The following is a 16,553-nucleotide window of genomic DNA, read 5'->3' on the forward strand; positions in this document are numbered from 1 at the left end:
AAGGTCTATGGTAGTTCCTCCAGGTTTTTAAATGAGCCTTAAAACCTTGTATGTTCCAGGCCATTTTTCAAATGAGTGGAAAACAGATTTTTAATGTAAAAACTATTTTTACTGCTGCTGTTCTTTCAGGAAATGTTTTGTGCTACTGTTTTAATTAGTAGTATTCTGTATTTTTAAAATAATTTTATTCTTCTACAATTTTATTATAATAATCTTTAAGAAGCCCCATCTCAAAATGAGATTATTTTTAAAAAGATTGTCAATTTGGTAATTATATTACTCCTGTGTCTAAAACAATGCCTAGCACACTACTGTCTCTTTCTAAAAATAACCAAAAAGCAGTACTTTCACAAGAACAGAAAGTGAAATGAAACAGAAAATGAAATGAATGAACAACAAAAGATGTAAAATATTTCTATGATGCCCTTTTGCCTCCAGCTCAACAGTTCAAGAGCTCACTCAAACACTGTCATGTCATTCACTCTGTTCTGACCTACTATAATATGTTGAAGTCAGCTAGCAGTTCTATTATTGCTCTAGCACCGAACTAGTTAAGGTCTTTGCTAGAAACCAACTATGCCCATTTTTCTAGTCAGAGTTACTTAGAAATGAGTCAATGGGGTGCACTTGCAGATTAATCATTTTGCTATGGAGGAACATCATTTCATAAGAGCCCTCCTGTACCGATCAAACACCAATCAAATAGATAACCAGATGCTCCTAGAAAGTCCACAAGCAAGATAAAAGGGCAACAGCACCCTCCCAGTGTTACTCTGCAGAAATGCCATCCAGAAGCTTACTGCTTGTGATCCTGTACATGGCATCAAGTCATCATAACTAAAGTACAAAACTCACTGCAGAAATAAATATTAATAAATAATAAAACTTTTATTTTTATCCTGCTTTTTTTTACGAGACAATCAAAGCAGCTCACAACACATTAAAATATCCACATTCAACATTATCTCCCAAATTCCCCCCTTAAAACAGGATTAAACATGAAACAATCAGAATTGGTGATTAAAATAGCTATTCACAACACAGTAAAAATATGAGGACAGAGCAGTGGGCTAATACATGATGTGAGGGGCAATCATTCTGTGGCCAGACACTTTTATTCAGGAAAGGCCTGCCAGAAGAGATCTACCAAGCTGTCTAAGCTGGCAACTTGACGGATCTTGTCCGGTTCCATACTCTGGGAGCAATTGCAGAGAAGGGAGGTAGCAGTTAGTCTGGTTTTTAAAGGCTCCAATAAATTCCTCCCAGAGGACCTGAGTGTGCAGAGTAGGTGATCCCTCAAATAGGTTGGGCCCAAGCCACGTAGGGCTTTAAAGGTTATAACCAACATCTTGTACTGTGCCCGGAAACTAATAGGCAGCCAGTGAAGAGATTTTAGGACGGGTGTTATTCGGTCACTCCTAGTTTTTCCGGTGACCAGCCTGGCTGCTATATTTTGCACTAGTTGAAGTTTCCAGACTAGGTATAAGAGTAGCCCTATGTAGAGCACATTACAGAAATCAAGTCGTGAAGTTACCAGTGAATGTACAACAGTTTCTAGGTCCTTTACTTCCAGGAAAGGGTGCAGCTGGCGTATCAGCCAGAGCTGATAAGAGACGCTCCTCATCGTCACATTCACTTGTTTCGTCATCTGAAGTGACAGATCTAGGAGCACTCCCAGACTGTGAACAAAGTCCTTTGTGGAGAGTGTGTCCACATCTAGGACTGGAGGTTGCAATCCTATACCTGGTTTGGGGGCCCCTACTTAAGTACCTCCATTTTGTCTGGATTCAGCTTGAGTTTGTTTTTCCTTATCCAGCCCATTACCTCAAGACACTGATTGAGGGGAGAAATGCCATCTGTCGTTGTAGCTGCTGATTGAGACATGGAGAAATATATTTAGGTGTCATCAGCGTACTGATAACACCCTGCCCCATGTCTGCGAATGATTTTTCCCAGCGGCTTCATATAAATGTTGAATAGCATCGGGGTCAGTATGGCGCCTTGAGAGACGCCACATTTAAGCTCCGTTATCGAGGAGCGACTGTCCCCGAGCATCACCCTCTGGAATCTACCCGAGAGGAAGGACTGGAACCACTGGAGTGCAGTGCCACCGATTCCTAACTCTCCCAGGTGTTCCAAGAGGATGTCGTGATCTACTGTATCGAACGCCGCTGAGAGGTCTAGAAGCACCAACAGGGTCATGCTTCCTCTGTCAATGCCTAGACGAAGATCGTCAGCCAGAGTAACCATGGCCTGTCCTGAAGCCGGTTTGAAATGGGTATAAATAATCAGTTTCATCCAAGATGACTTGGAGTTGAAGGGCGACAGCCTTCTCAATCACCTTGTTCAAAAATGGAAGATGGGATACAGGCCTGGAGTTCTTCATATCCAGGGGGTCCAGGGAAGGTTTTTTCAGGTGCGGTCTAACAAGAAAGAGATTGTTTTAACTGCCCTGGCTCAGTGCTAGGGAATCCTGGGAATTGTAGTTTATTGTGGCACCAGAGCTCTCTGACAGAGGTGGCTAAATGTCTCACAAAACTACAGTTCCCAGAATTCTCTAGCACTGACCCAGGGCAGTTAAAGCAGTCTCAGACAGGAGTATTTCTGCAGTGTGTTTTGGACCTAAGAGTTCAATTACACAAACTACCTTAGGTTCCTTTGTAATAGAGAAGCAAACACGATGAAGCAAGAAAATTGTACCACAGTAACTATGCTTTATCACAGTGGTTCCCAACCTTCCCAATGCTGCAACCCTTTAATACAGTTCCCTATGTTGTGGTTACCCCCAACCATGAAAATATTTTCATTGCTACTTCATGACTGTAATTAAATAGGTGTTTTCCAATGATCTTAAGTGACCCCCATGAAAGGGTTGTTTGACCCCCAAAGGGGTCCCGACCCACAGGTTGGGAACCACTGCTTTATCAGAATCATGCAAGGTGCACCATTCAAAGTTTTGTATAGAGACAACAGCAGAAGGGGAAAAAGTAGGGTCATCATGAAAAACAGTCCCAGCATCAAGCCCTTCACTGTCCACTTGACTGGAATATTAACATTAGAATGAAATGCTTCAATGTCAAGGCCCAAAGAGCACTGACTAGCTTCTGGTACCACTGGCAGCAACCCCTTGCAAGAACAGCTTTAGGAACAGATCTGCTTACCTCAACTACCCAAACCTTTGTGACTTAGGTTTCAAATCCACTCCCTTTTAATCCTCATGGTACATTAATTAAATAATGATTTCCCCCTACAATTTTACTATCTGTTGTATTGCAGACCACTATTTTTCTTTTGCATTTCCTTTGGCATATAGCTCTATAAGTATTTATTTAAATCAATGCCACTACGCAAGGTTCAAATATTATCTCAACCATGAACTTACTATGCCAGGAATGGGCAACATCAGCAAGTAAAGGGGCCAATTTTTGTCCCCCTCAGTCCCCTGTAAGGATACACAGCCCCCCAAATCAGTCAAAAAAAAAAGCAACCAGAAGTTATTCCAAGTCTGTTTCAAGTGGTGATTTTGAAGGCTTGCTAAACTGCCACTCTTGGTTTACACCAGAATCCTATACCCCCCTCCAGAAATTCAACATCTTCACTCCAGACTGGACCACTGCAATGTGACTTATGTGGGGCTGTCTCTGAGGGTGGCCCAGGAACTACTCAGGTAACTGAACTCTCCCTTCCTCACCATTTGTGTGTGAGTGTGAGAATGTGTGTGTGCATCTTCAAGTTGTCTGTTGACCCATGCCAACACCATAAATTCCGTAAGGTTTTCTTAGGTAAGGAATACTTAGAAGCCCTGCTGGTGCAGCGGTTAAATGCCTGTACTGCAGCCACTCACTCACAAACTACAAGGTTGCAAGTTCAATATCACCCAGGGGCAAGGGTCGACTCAGCCTAGCATCCTTCTGTAGGTCGCTAAAATGAGTATCCAGCTTGTTGGGGGCAAATAGCTTACACTTTGTAAACTGCTTAGGGAGTGCTTAAGTGCACTGATAAGTGGTACAGAAATGTACTTGCTATTGCTATACTTGTACAGTGTGCCATGGGCTTACACAGGGATCAGTTCCAGACCCCCCCCCCCCACATAAGCCAAATACCACACATGCTCAAGCCCCATTCAAGTGAATGGGGTTTGTGCATGCGGCAGCGCAGCGGCGCACGTGACATGGGTGCGCACCCCATTCATCCGAATGGAATGCACCGCCCCTTGCGCTCCACGCAGCTTTGCACATATGCTCAAAGCCGCATATAACGCGGGCGCACTATAGGTAGTTTTCAAAGTTCCTTCCTTGGAAATATACTCTACATCACCTGGTATTACTTGATAGTCTCCCATTCAAGTGCTAATCAGCAATGACTCTGCTTAGCTTCCAAGATCAGATGGAATCTGGTGCCTTTAGAATATTTAGGCCACACCACAGTTTGCCACACTGTGCTGTAGAGGTTTCTCTCCAGGACCTGCTACAGGTGTGAAAAATGTAGAAGCTCAAACCCCATATTATTCAATAGGCAGCCATGTCCATGTGTCTTCCTGCACATGCCTTCATTGAATAATATGGGGCACCGTTTCCTGCAGGTAGTCAAATCCGCAGATCACCAGGCTACCAATACTGCAGGCTCATTGTATGTATTCTTCTAAAACAAAGGCAACCATCATTTTCTAAAGTTTTGATCTCCCTTCTTTGTTAGTTTGTTTTAATTTGAAGAATTTATTAAAATAGTGCTGGTGTAATTTAAATGTTACTTAACCCTTGTGCATAAATGTTGCACATTTTAGTCCTCCAAAGTTATGTTTTGGTGAAGAATCCACACAAAACTGGACCTACAATGCAGGCATTCTATGACATTATCGCCTTCACAGCTGAAAACAATCTTCCCAAATTTAAACTAATTTTCACATAGAGGTTCTTTTCTACAAACAAAAAACAGCTGGGATCAAAATTGTCTCAATATAGCTGAAGAAATTCTGTGATTTTGGTGCTGTCTTGTCTCAGCTAATAAGATACATTTTCATCCTAAAAATATCCCATGTTTGTTTAGTGAACCCCCATGAAATATAGCCTACTGCATCTGCTAGATCTTTACAGACTCCCATCCAAGTACTAACCAGGGCTGACCCTGCTTAGCTTCCAAGATCAGACAGGATCTGGTGCCTTTAGAGTATTTAGACCCTCAGTGAGGGCCCTAGCCCTCTTTGCTTGGCTTCCCCAAATCTCCTTTTTCAGTAGCTCAGTTGAAACAAGGGCTAGAAAGATGTTTTCAAAGGTCAAGTGCAAATGGCTCTCTGGATCCATGTGAACACAGAGAGTTTTTACTGTTATTATAGTTAATTATTTAGTATCACATAAATTACTCTCCAAATATAAACATATGTAACACTGATTTGCATGAAATCCTGGAGAGTTGGTTTGCAATAGTGGAAATAATCAATGTCCAGCCTTTGTCGAATGAATCTTAAACTGCATCTCAAACTGAATTAAACTAGAACAAGAAATATGGGTCAGTCCAACCTGCAATCAAACCTAAATTAGTAAAGGTTCAGTTCCTGGGTGAAAGATATATACCAATTCCTACTGCGCTGGGTTTCCACATACTGCTCGCAGCATAAGCACCTCCACACAAAATTATTTCCAGTGCCTTCACACATTGAACATTTTTGATTGATCCATTTCTCAGCAATACCTTCATTCAACTTTTGTAATATTGCTGGGGGTGTTGGGGTTCATGATGTTTTAATTGTTTTATTCTCTGTTGTACACCGCTGTGATCTTTCGAATAGCGGTATAGAAATAATAATAATAATAATAATAATTATTATTATTATTATTATTATTATTATTATTATTAGCCTCTGCTGCTAATCTAGCAATGCTTTTCCTTGATCCCCTGACATTCAGTACAGGTGCCTCAGAGTGCAGAAGGAGCTACATCAACTTGCCATTCATAGCTGCATGCCCTGGAAAGGACTTTAGCATTTTCCAAGTGTCACTACTCTGCTCAATTTCTTGGGAATTTTTGGTTTTTCCAAACATTGCTACCTTACAATGTGTTTTTATCTTGTAAGTACAGTGAATGCAAGACAATTGTGTTACTTTGTTTGAATATGATGGGAAGCGGGAAGCAACCTAATTATACATTTTAAGACAAACTTATTTATGTCAGCCTGAGCTTTCAATGCATCTCAGTCCATTTCTTCAGTAGCATTGATGGAATATAATGTCCAAGCCACAGGTGCTCAAGTATAGTTATACACAGTTGGCCCTTGGTATCCACTGGGGTTTGATTCAAGGACCACCACTGCTATGGATATCAAGATCTGAAGATGACCAAATCCCACTATATACAATGGCCTAGTAAGATGTCCTTTATATAAAATGGTAAAATCAAGGTTTGATTTTTATTTTATTTTATTTCAATATTTTCAAGCTATAGATGATTAAATCCATGGATCAGAATTCATGGATACAGAGCACTGACTGTATTTGTGTGGGGGTGGAATCCAAGTATGATGGGATCAGAAGGATGTAAATTGTGACACTGGCCATAAACCTTCAAAGGGTTGTGTAAGATGATACAGGTCTACCTGCTACTTCAAGACTCTGCTATGTCCGAGGCACTATGTTGCAAAGGTAGCCTTAACCAGTTCTACCATGTCTTCAAGCTATGGGCAGGCATAAACTGAGGAAGCAAGTAGGCCCTTCATCCTAAACATCCCTCTGTTGTCTAGCAATAAAGAAAAGAGGAACGCACAGCTACATCCAAGAGAAATGCTTTCTCGAGGCAGACAAATTACAATCCGGTACACATTGGTGGATGCAAAAAATGAGGCTTTTGCTTGGTGTATAGTGAACCAGAGGAAGCAAACAGGAAGGGGGGTGGGCTGAAGTTCCAAACATGTCTCTTTCTACAAATATTGGGCATTCAATTGACAGTAACCCTTAAATCAAGGAGAAAATTTTACACACAGCTTAAAATGAAAGCATACTACATGGTACAATGTCAAGAGTATACAACAGGATTCAGTTAATCCAAGCTTTAGTCCCCAGTGAGGCAAAACACTTTCTGGGTGACTTTGGGACAAACACATCTTGTGCAGCTTCAGTTGTTTCCAACTTAACAGTGACCCTAAGGCAAAGCTCTCAAAGTTTTCTTTGCAAGATTTATTGAGGAGACGCTTGCCATTGCCTTCCTCTGAGCCTGCCCCAAGTCCCTCAGCAGGTTTCCATGGCTGAGCTGGGATTTAAACCCTGGTCTCCTGGAGTCCTAGTGCAACTCTTGAACCACTACACCACGCTGCTTCTCACAGGGGTATCGTGAGGATAAAAGGAGGACTACAAGAACATAACAATACAGATATAATAAATACAGGCCCAGCTCTTCAGCAATATGGAAAACCAAGAGAAGTACCTGGCCGAGTATACACACAGCTCAGATGTTCACCCAGCGACAACTGCTACTCACTTCAGTTGACCAGGCTAGTCAACAACTCAAATTCTCACATATTCCATGCCCAACAATGTATGACAGTTCTAGGAAATATTTACATTGGATGTACATTTTCCAGTTAGTAGAAGCTACTCTGAAAGAAGACATGAGTGACAAACTGTCCATTTACAACAGAGTAGCATCTGTATCTTCCCTGGCCCGGCTGTTTTGTTAATTTACCAGCTATGATACTCAAAACAGTGACTGACCTCTAGTTTTGAATTAAGTACAGAACTACACTATGGAAACTAAATACAGGGTGCATACTAACTCCAGAGAAACAACCAATGACTTTTTAATAACAAGAGAGAGACCCCACTCCTGGAGCAATACCTTAAAAGACTGATTAGCTAAGCAATCCAGAAATGCTAACTCAGAGGTTCTGGTGTTTCCTCCTTGGTTAATGTGGATAAGTGTATACCCTTAATACAGGATACATGAGAGAACTACTGTCATCTGTAATAGACAAATCTAACTAGAATATGCTTTGAACTTTCACTGTAACACAATTCACACTAAATCAATCATCACTCAGTACTGTTCAGATACCCAATGATCATTCAGAAATCAGGCTGAAGGATGTGCTTTGCAAAAGACATGCAAAAAATAAGAATGAAAATTGTCAGCTGTAGGTGATCAAGCAGGGAAGCTTTTTAAACTGTAAAATAGTTCCCTCTTACTTTTCATATGGTCATTAGCCTACTAGTGACTTGCATAGGTTAGCAGAGATGCTAGTTTTTAACTCTACTCTGTACTAGTAACTGTTGTAGCCATTTTCTTTTTTTTTTTAATAATTTTTATTGGGGTTTCAACATTTAAAAACAAATAAAGAAAACTATTTACATCCAATGCTTATAACATTTTCAAAGTTGACTGAATGCATTCTATTTTAAAACTGTAGTACTGCTTAACTAAGACACCCTACAACATTGATAGATTTGAATAAGGAAGTATGAAGAAAAACTATAATAAAATTATTGTTGTTGTTCCAGAACACCATAAATACTTAAACCCAAGTGATATTTATCAGCCCAAGTGATATTTATCAGCCAACTAAGCATGAGGCTTCTGTAGCGCTGAAGGAACAGTTCAAGTTCTAAGGCACATGAGATTCCCCCCCCCCCACCCCTGTTCACAGCTACCATATCTGAGAGGGGCCCCAGGATGGAAAACACCAATTCTGACTTTAACATACAGAAGTAAGCCACATCAATTTCAACAGAGTGCTTAGGACAACAACATAAAAGTATATGGAAGAATCATTAACTTGCAGACTTAACCCAATCTTCTCAAAGCATGATTCAGAATCCACTCTCTTCAAAAACTAAAAAACAGATCACTTCAACTGATTTTCTTCATTTCCCATGATCTTTGAGACTCATCATGCTTCTCCATTACAATGCATGGCATTACTTGCGTTAAACTATTGATCACTAGTGAAAATTACTCCATCTATTTTTCCCATTCACAGGAAATTCTTTAACCGATACAGCAATAACTAGTTTAGTCATAATTTGCTAACAGCCAAAACATGAACGGACATACTTTATGTTCTCATTCAGAATTCAAGGTGCATTGTCCTAGGAACCAGATATGAAAAAGAGGCATTGTCCTTGACCTAGATTGACTGCTCACAAGGCAAAGACTCCATACTTAATCCATGCAGTTAGAATACCACTTTACCAAAATAAACATGGTGCAAGAGAATGTAGGCGCATGATGGTAAAGACCACCAACTGTAACTCCTGTATTAAAATAAAGGCCTAATTTGGGAAATAGTTTCTTAAATTAAGGCAACAAACTACTGTATACTGAATTGACACCAAAAATTCAGTGCATTTGAGTATGTTTGAGGCTTACTGCCAAACATTATTATAATGTATTTAAAATATATCCCCGCCTCTGTTCTTTGCACAAACATACTCCCTACTCTCAAATGCTCACAGAAAAAGTTTTTTCAGGTAAAATGTAGGGCTCACAGAACTAAAACCCTAACCACAACTGAGTCTTTGAACCATGTTATACCCATCAAGAGAAGTGAATCTCATTTTAGGAGTAACTGGGATTGACAAATTCAAGAGACATTTGTTTCTGCTTGACAGTACATTCTCCCTTACAGTACTTCCTTTGTAAAAATATGATGTCACATCTAAAGAGCTGAAAAATGGAAAGTGTGCACCATTACATATCCTTAGGAGGCAAGCAGAAAAGGTCTCTCTTTCACTAAGGACTATCAACACAAAGATTTAACCAAAGATTTAAGCGTTCCAGATATCTCTTTGACATTTTCCTTCAGCTACTTGATATTTCTAAAGAAACAACTCTGGCACTAATCATCTTACACAAATTAACATTAAAACATACCACAGTGTGGTCAAAATAAATGAAGCAAGTCACAGGTATATATTTTAGAAAAGTTTCAGCAAAAAATCTTCACATTACAGACAATTTTAAAACAAACCATTTTAAAAAGCATGAGGTCTGTAAACACTCAGAAGGGGACAAGACAGAGCCCCTACCTAAAATTACTTCCTACTGAAATCTGGAAGTCAAGTCAAGAACTTGCTAAAGGTTCAGGGCACAGGCATAAGCCTCAGTGGGATTTTAAAAAACCAGGTAACTGAAGTGACAAAAGACTGATCAGACCGAGTGCCACTTTCTGATGATGAAAAATATTCTTATTACTATTCCATACACAGTCTTTTTCCTTTCTGTAAATCAAACCTACATCTGGAATTCCTATCCACTAATGCTTTAAAAAAAGCAAAGCCAAAAAACCAAAAACCAGTCACCATGCAAATACAAGATCAGAAACAACTCATGCCTCGCTCTGTAATTTATAAAGTTCAGAAATAAAAGCTGCTTTTTTCCCCAAACTGAAAATGGTTCCTCTCTGTGCATATAGGCCTGAGGCCCTGTTGCAAACAGTGTCTAACAGGCCCAGGCAGCACAAAGACAGGAATGGCAGATTAGTGGGAGGGAGGGAGGCCGGGTTTGGGGCTCAGCAGGATCTTCTGGCTTTTTAAAATTCAAACCGCTGCCTGACCAATACAAATCAGACACAGGACTGACTACTACACGGATTTGCAGCACTAAAAACACACTTTCGACGTGACAGCTATATTAACTTCGCCCTTTTAAAAACCTATCAAGCTGTAAAAAAAAAAGCCACAATTCTACTTTCCGACCAATAATGTTATTTTGCTGAACAGGACTACTAAACAGAAACTAGTTTTTTAAAACAGTCAGAACAGCTACAGAAACATGAAAGCTGAGAACTGAGAAAGGGTGCTACAACCTAATGACAACTGGAAACCTTTTGGCAAATACAGTAGTTACATAATAAAGAGCTATAAAACACAGTTAAACAAAGTTACACAAAAGAAATCTGTACTACTGACTGTGCAATCCTATACATATCTATCCAGAAGTTAATCCCATTGAGCTAAGTGCAGTTTATTTCCAGGTAAGAGCCCCAGGACTGCAGCCAGACTGCAGCGCATCAACTGGTACCTCAGTTTCAGATTTAAAAGATACCATTTGAAACAAAACTAATATAAAACTAGAAACGCTAATATGTTTCCTACCACTCAACGTTAAAAGACTCACGATGAACTTTTAGGCATCTATTTTAGAGAGCGCACTCAGCCATACCCACAATATGGACACAATAAAATTATCTATAGATCTGAAAGTAATACTAGCCTTACAAGAAATTGTGGAAATTTCAATCTAGTTTTGCACAATTTTGGGCTATTTTAAGCCTACTCCTAATTATTGTTTGTTCAGAAGGACAGATCAGAGACTTTGGTGGGACTTACCCCTAGATAACTATGTTTAGGATTGTAGCCTCAATCGCCACAATTTGCCAGGAGATTCCAGATGAACCTTTGGCCTCTAACGTGTCAACTAACTAGGAGGATGCTGCCTCTCCGGCTGGTCATTCCTCCTTACGATTTTGTTCGTGTGGCCAGTAAATTCTTACTATGGTCCAAAACACACTGTAGAAATAATCCAGCTTTAACTACCTGGCTCAGTGCTAGGGAACGCTGGGCTTTGTAGTTTACTGTAGCACCAGAGTTCTCACCATACAAATACACAACACTACATTTCCCAGGATTCCCTAGTATTGAGCCAGGGCAGTTAAAGCATTCTCAAACTGGATTATTTCTACACTGTATTTTTGGACCTCTGTACCTTTTCATGAGAAAACAGGGACATTTCAACATACGGCACACCATGTTATGTCTTCAGGAGTTGCGACAAATGTTTTTGTGTGTATGTGTGTTCTGTCCATCATTCTAGTTTTATTGACCAACAAAACCCTCACAGGGGTTTTTGTTCACACAACACAACAACAACCTTCCCAACCACCTACGAATGTAATAAGGAATAATAATAATAATAATAATGAAGATGCTGTTGCTGCCAACTATACACACACACACACAAAACATACTGAGTTCATGCATGCCAGCCTTGTTGCCAACTATATACACATCTTTTCATGTGAAAACAGCAACATTTTAAAACAGTGACGACATACAGCACACCATGTTTTATGTCTTTGCGAGTTGGGACAGGTGTTTGTGTGTGTGTTCTGTCTATCATTCTGGTTTTATTTACCAACAAAACCCTCACAGGGGTTTGTGTTCACACACCTCGCCACAGCAACAACCTCTGCTAAGGTGATAAGGAAAAATAACAATTTTAAAAAGATGCAATTGTTGCCAACTACTGTATACACACACACAACAAAATCCTCACAACTTGCCACAGCAACAACCTTTCCAACCATCTACAAATGTAATATGGAATTATAGTAATAATAAAAAGATGCAGTTGCTGTCAACTATACTCAGCACTGCAACAAGCTTTCCAACCATCTACAAATGTAATAATAATAATAATAAGTAGTTATTGCCAACTACACACACACACACACCAAAAACCCTCACAACTCACCACAGCAACAACCTTTCCAACCATCTACAAATGTTATAATAATAACCATAATAAGGTGTAGTTGTTTCCAACTATACACACACACACACAACAAAACCCTGACAGGGCTTTTTCTTCACATAGCTCCCCACAGCAACAACCTTTCCAACCTTCTATAAATGTAGTATGGGAAAAAATAATAATAAAGACATGGAGTTGTTGCCAACCTCGCACAACACACCTAGTTGGTGCCTGCCAGCCTCCCCCTTCCTTCCTGATTGTACCTGGGACCTTTTCCCTTCCTCCCCTCCGTGAAGTTGTAAATATGGCCCACAGCAGCAGGTCGGGGCTGCCCGCGAGAGAGAGAGAGAGAGTCCCTGCTCCAAGTGTATTGTTTCCTCCTCCTGCCGTTGCTGCTGGCCACTCTTTGCTCTGGGGCGCTGCTGAGGCCTCTGTCGCCGAGAAGCCACTTCGCCTGCCTCTTAATCCCCGAGCTGGAGTGAGAGCGCTGTCCGCTGGGCCTGCGCCCTCCTCGGGGCCTCCTGGCCTGCTCTCTTCGGCGGCGGCGGCGGCGGCAGCAGCAGGAGGAGGAGGAGGAGAGAAACGTGAAAACAGCCCCCTCGCCAGCCCCCCTCCAGGCTGCCACTCAGCCTGCTTTCTCTCTCTCTCTCTCTCCTTTGCCCACACCGGGCAGAAAGGGCTTTAATCCCTGCTTGGGCCTGAGAAGGGAGGCCCAACTCAAGGCTGGAGCAGCAGCAGCAGAAGCCTAAAAAAATAAAAATAAAAAAAGGGGGGGGGGGTTTAAAGAAACCAAGCTTTTATATTTATTATTATTATTATTTTGCCTGAGCAAAACGAGGCTTCAATCCAACCAAAAGGAACAGAAGCCTAAAAGAGGAAAGGGGGGGGGGGGGCAGGCTTTGATTAATAATAATAATAATAATGAAATCTTGAATCCAACCAGGAGGAAGAGAAGCCTAAAATAGGAGGGGGGAACAAGATTTTATATTATTATTATTATTATTATTATTATTATTATTAAATCTTGAATCCAACCAGGAAGAGAACCCCAAAAGAGAAGGGGGCATGCTTTTATATTTTATTATTATTGAATTATTATTATTTTACCTGAGCAAAACGAGACTTGAACCCAACCAGAAGGAGGGGGGACCTAAGCTTTTATATTTATTATTAATAATAACAACATTATCAGTAAATCCTGAATCCAACGAGGAGGAAGAGATGCCTAAAAGAGGAGGGGAACCAAGCTTTTATATTTATTAATATTAATAAACAATCTTGAATCCAAGCAGAAAAGGAGGAGAAACCTAAGAGAGGAGGAAACCAAGCTTTTATTTTTATTTATGATTAATACGGTTATTTTACCTGAGCAAAAACGAAGCTTGAATCCAACCAGGAGGAACTGAAGGAGGGATGAGGGAAAAGCCAAATATATATATATATATAAAAACACCAGCACCACCAGCACTGCTACTGCTCCTACTACCACCCCCCTCCCTCCTTCCTCCGAGGATCCGCCGCGGAGCAAGAGGAGGAGGAGGAGGAAGGGAGATAATATAACAACAATAATCCGGGCCTGGAGTAGGGCTGGCTCCTCTTCCGTCTCGGTGCAGCGGACATGTAGAGCCAGGGAAGGAAGGGAGGCCCAGGAGAGGATCCCTTGAGTCGAGCTGCTGCTGCTGCTTCTGCTGCCTTGGCCTTAAGTCTTCCTCCTCCTCCTCCTCCTCCTCCTTCTTCCTCTTCTTCTTCTTCCTCCTCTTCTTCTTCTTGCTTCTCCTCCTCCTCCTTGCCGTCGTCCTCCTCCCGAGCCTAGTCCAGCCCCAACATCCAGCGACACACGAACCGGATCCGATAAACACCGAGAGAGAGAGAGCGACCCCGGGAGGAAGGGAAGGGGGGAAAGGGAGGGGGTCGCCTCGGCTGCTGTTCCCTCTCTCCTCCTTCTCTTCCGCCGCCAATCTCTCCCTTTCTCTGGGGCGGGGCAGGGAGGAGGCCCCGCTTAGGCTTAGGCCTTGCTGCTGCTGCTGCTGCTGCTCCGGTGAGTCCTTTCCCAGGGAGGAGGGGGAGGAGGCAAAGGCGGAGGGGGGAGAGAGAGAAGAAGAGGGAATCTATATATATATCAATATCTCGCTCTCCTTCTCTGTCTCGCTCTCGCTCTCTCTGTATAGGAGGCTGCGTAAGCGCCGCTCTCGCTCCCCTCTCGGAACAAAATGCCGACCGGAAGTGCAGCCGGAGGAAGGACTCCCTCCACCGGCCACAAGGCACAAGCACAGCCGCCCTGTTCCTGGCTGGGATGGAGGGCTCTGGGCTCCCTCTCTGGGTTGGTTGGAGGGGGGGTTGCCCTCCTGCTCTCCGGAGAGGAGCTTGCAAAAGGGCAAACGAAGGGGTCCTCCTGGAGAAGCCCAAGGCTAGAAGGGAAGGGACTCAACGCCCTGCTTGCCTCCTGCCTGCCTCCTTCTCCCCATCGGAGTGTATGGAGGTGAGAGCCGAGAGGAGTGGAGGAAGAGGGTAGAGGTAGGAAAGACATTCACTGGAGATGGGGAGAGGATGCTGCGGATGGGCAAAAGGACAAACAAATGGAGCGGCCCCAAATCTTAGAAGACAAGGTGACTAAACTCCCTGCTTGCATCCCTGCCTTCTTTTTGCCTCCTTCTCCCCATCGCTCTGTCTGGAGCTGAGAGCTGAGAAGAGTGAAGAACGAAGATACACGGGTCCTGGAGCAGCCCAAACCTAGAAGACAAGGGGATTAAACGTCCTACTTGCATCCCTGCCTCCCTGCCTTCTTTTTGCCTCCTTCTCCCCATCGCTCTGTCTGGAGCTGAGAAGAGTGGAGGAAGATGACTAAACTGCCCTCTGCCTTCGTTTTGCCTCCTTCCGTCCATCGCTGTGTATGGAGGTGAGAGCTGGGAAGGGGGAAGGAAGATATAGGTAAGGATTACATTCATTTGCGATGGGGAGAGGATGGGCAAAAGAACAAACAAATGCGTCTTCCCTGAGCCACCTAAAAGCCTGGAAGACAAGGTGACTAAATTCCCTACTTGCATCCCTGCCTGCCTTCTTATTGCCTCCTTCCCATTGCTCTGTATGGATATGAGAGCTCAGAAGCATGAAGGAAGAGGATATATGGGTCCTGGAAGCAACCCAAGCCTAGAAGACAAGGGGACTATCTGCCTCCCTGCCTTCTTTTTGTCTCCTTCTCCCCATCTCTCTCTACGGAGGTGAGAGTTGAGAAGAGTAAAGGAAGAGGATAGGTAGAAAATATACCCATTTGAGGATGCCGTGGACAGCCAGGAAGGCAAACAAATGGGTCCTGGAGCAGACCAAGACTGAAAGCCAAGATGATTAAACATTCTGCCTCCATCCCTTCTTTTTGCTTCCTTCTCTCCATCACTATGTATAGAAGTGAGAGCTGAAAACTGAAGAAAGGGGATAAGAAGAAAATTTGTTTCAGATAGAGGAGAGTTCTGAGGATATACTGTGGCCGGCCTACAAGACAAACAAATGGGTCCTAGAGCAACCCAAGCCTGGAAGCCAAGATGACTGAACTGCTTGCATCCCTCCCTTCTTTTTACCTCCCTTCTCTCCATCTCTATGTACAGATGTGTGACCCAAGCTGGAGAAGAGTGCTGAGGATGGGTCCTGGAGCAAACCGAGCCTAAACTCCCCCTGTAAGCCAAGATGACCAAACTGAGGTTGTGGTGCTTTAGACACACTATGAAAAAGAAAGACTCGTTGGAAAAGGCAATGATGCTGGGGAAGATGGAGGGTAGAAGAAGGGGGACAAGACAGATGGATGGACTCGATTAAGGAGGTAATGGGCATGAATCTACAAGGCTTAAGCAGAGAGGGTGAGAACAGGGTGTCTTGGAGGTGTCTAATCCACAGGGTCATCGTGAGTCAGGATCGACTGGAAGCAGGGTGGCCAGGCGCCCTCCTTTTCCAGGAGACATCCTACATTTTGGCCTTCTCTCTGGGGAGAATTCCAAAAGGTCCTCCATTCTGACCATGACTAAGAAGCATTCATTTCCAATTATTTGAGTGTTTTGGGCTTTTATTTTGCAGGGTCCAACATTTTTCTTGTATGAACTACATTTGGC

General features: G+C 42.5%; 1 protein-coding gene across 8 annotated transcripts in view; it reads right to left on the reverse strand.

The window, feature by feature from the left end:
• The window catches only part of NIPBL (NIPBL cohesin loading factor), a 233,476-nt gene that overhangs the window by 206,502 nt on the left and 10,421 nt on the right, over positions 1–16,553 (reverse strand). The window contains exon 1 of one of the 8 annotated variants that reach the window (XM_089496491.1): positions 13,822–14,584. The exons of the other annotated variants lie outside the window; for them this stretch is intronic. The gene's annotated coding sequence lies outside the window, so the exon portion shown is untranslated. Of the gene's footprint in view, positions 1–13,821; positions 14,585–16,553 lie in introns of those variants that run through there. 8 annotated transcript variants of the gene reach the window in all.

Source organism: Sceloporus occidentalis, unplaced genomic scaffold (genome assembly GCF_023333645.1).
Source record: "Sceloporus occidentalis isolate IW3139 unplaced genomic scaffold, rSceOcc1.0.p SCAF_1, whole genome shotgun sequence".
Lineage (NCBI taxonomy): Eukaryota > Metazoa > Chordata > Lepidosauria > Squamata > Phrynosomatidae > Sceloporus > Sceloporus occidentalis.